The 2,504-nt window shown below is 52.9% G+C and overlaps 1 long non-coding RNA gene across 1 annotated transcript; it reads left to right on the top strand.

Moving 5' to 3' along the window:
• The first annotated feature begins 301 nt into the window (after positions 1-301).
• On the top strand, positions 302-2,169 carry LOC144220273 (uncharacterized). Its single transcript, XR_013331673.1, has 2 exons — positions 302-603; positions 1,271-2,169. It is a non-coding gene; the product is annotated as an uncharacterized LOC144220273 (long non-coding RNA).
• Positions 2,170-2,504: the final 335 nt, after the last annotated feature.

Here is a 2,504-nt window from a genome sequence, read left to right as displayed (position 1 = left end):
CTGGGAGGCGGACGTGCACAAGTGCGCACGCGCGCGCGACCCCCACGCACGCGGCCCGGGAGCCCCCGGCGCCCCTCAGGGTTCACACAGGGGGCGGGGCCGTAAAGGGCTCCTGGCTCTGTCGCGAAAGGGGCTGCAAAGGAGCGGCGCGCTGGTGGACGGCAAGGAGGCCATGTTGGATGCGACGTTCACTCTTTAAGGGGGGAAGTTGGGGAAAGTTTTATGTAACGGGAGCCAGCACTCGCAGCCCGCTGCTCGCCTNCTTTGTCTCTCAAAAATAAATAAACGTTAAAAATGACACGTAAAGATTATTAGGAAGTAGAACAAGAAGAGGTGTGGAGCTGCCTACTGGCTGAGGGTTGGGGGGTGAACCAAAGGAAACCCCAGGCCATAAAGCAAACTATGGGGCAGGAGAGGAGAATTCTTTAAAGGGTGAAACAGAAGACCAGTGCTGAATGTTTCTGAATTTTGCCAGCAGTTTGGAGCGTTTCGCTCGACCCTTTCTGCGAGAAGCGGCATTCTGCCTGCCCAATTTCACTGTTTATCCCAGGCTGACGGACCCTTAACAGCTGTTATGGATAAAGCTAGACACCAGTGGAAGCGGTAAGGACGGATTTTATGGAGTGGTAACTTGCAGCAGGGGAGGGGATCCAGCGTGAACTGAACTCAACTTCCTCTGAAGTTTTTAAAGATTGCGACGTGCCAGGGGAAAGGCACTGGAGGGTGACAGGTGGGCTTTGGTGCATGTGACTAGGCCATCTGGATTTGCTAACTGGAGCGTATCCGGAGAAGCAACTTCCGTCTTTGTGAAAGGTGCACAACTGCCCCCGGAACCTTGCGGGCACTCACCCCGGTGAGGCCCTCTCCCCCTGCAGAGAACGGGAGGCCAAAGAGATGGCTTTCTGGTCCTAGAGGGGACAGTTTGGGATAAAACTGGAAGATTTACATTTCAGAGCGCACAGAGAGGATTTATAAATGCAACTTTCTATAAGGTAGCAATTGTAAGGGGGTGGGGGGTCTCAGGGCTTATCTGCCTGTTGGTAGGTTTTGGCTGGAACAAAGAGTAAAATTTCCCAGGGACTTTGAGCTTCCCCCCACCTCTCGCAGGCACTTGAGGGTGGGCTGGGGTCACAGCCTTAAGATGTGGAAGCCATCCTAGAGTTCAGTCAGATCTCTGAGCACCAGAGCTCGGACAGAGTGGTTATGGGCCGAGAGCTCTCCAATTCTCACAGGTAACATCTTGATTAATCAGTTTCTCCCAATTGTCCAGCAGGTTCACCGTCAGACTCTGGTTGACTGGTCGGCTTAGAGCCCGGAAAAGCTGCATCCTGAGGACATGATGTTTTCACTTCTTTGTTTTCCTGTGCATGTCGTTTCTACGTGTACTGTTAAATCCGCATGTTAGTCTGTGTGGTGGCCGCTGTGTGGATATAGATGGCCAAACGTATTTAGTTCTGGGAAGAACTTTTACTGGGGAAAGGTCCTCCAGGCAGTTTGAGTCTGGATTGTCAATTGATGAAGGGATCCTGTTTTTTTATTCTCTCAGGATTTCACAGTGTTTTAAATTTTGCCGTTTCTGTGCGTTTTACTGTCTCATACGTGACTAATCACTGCCGGGAAGTCTGGGACACGGAAGACACGGTGTCAGTTGTCAAAGAGTACAGCTGCTGAAGGAGCTCCGCTTGCTTCGCTGCAAGACGCCACCAGAAAAGGGACGGGAAGTGTGCAGTTCAGAGCTTGTCGTTTCTCCGTGACCCAAACAAAGCTTCGCTCTGAAATGAAGTCCTGGCATTTGGCGCGCGAAACGTGAACTCTTGGGACAGTCTGGGCGACCCCGTGAAGTCTGATGTGTGGTCGTGTTCTTATATTTTGTTTGTGGTCTGGTTGAAGGGGCTTCAGGACAGCTCTCTGTAGTGCATTTCCGGCTCTCCGAGGCCTGGGAAGAGAGGAATGTGCCTTATGGTCTAGGAAAGAGCTGTGGCCTCCCACTGAACAGGGCCAGCACCACTTCATGGCTTTTTCGTTGTCTGGTTACGTTTGAATAGCACCCCCGCCCAGGGATTTGAGGTTAAAACAATGTACGTAGTAAGCATTTGTAAGTTTGCCCACGTAAACCAAAGCCCTGTAACTTTGCCAAGAAACGGATAATAAAAAGTGTTTCTCAGGGTTGCCATTGGTGCCGCACTGCGCTCATCCTCACATGCAGTAAACGGCCCGCGGCAGGCACCGCGGTGGGAGGGGGAGGAGTAAGCAAGCACCTTCCTACAGCAGGAAAGGTTCCTCGCGGAATCTGCTTGGCCAGCCTCTGGCCTGGAAGCGCATCTGCTCAGAATCCTTACCTCGCGTCCTCTGCAGCCTGAAGCAGGGCCGTAGGGGTGAGGCGTGGTGCAGAAGACCGCGACGAAACACTGCTCTTACGGTGTGCCCGGTGTCCTGCCAGTTCTGGAACAGAGCAGAAAAGGGGGAGAGCGTCTTGCCCTTCACCTCCTGCCGGTGGATGACGT

This window comes from Crocuta crocuta, unplaced genomic scaffold (assembly GCF_008692635.1).
Source record: "Crocuta crocuta isolate KB4526 unplaced genomic scaffold, BGI_CrCroc_1.0 scaffold179, whole genome shotgun sequence".
Taxonomy (NCBI): Eukaryota; Metazoa; Chordata; class Mammalia; order Carnivora; family Hyaenidae; genus Crocuta; species Crocuta crocuta.
This window is presented reverse-complemented; position numbering and strand designations above follow the sequence as displayed.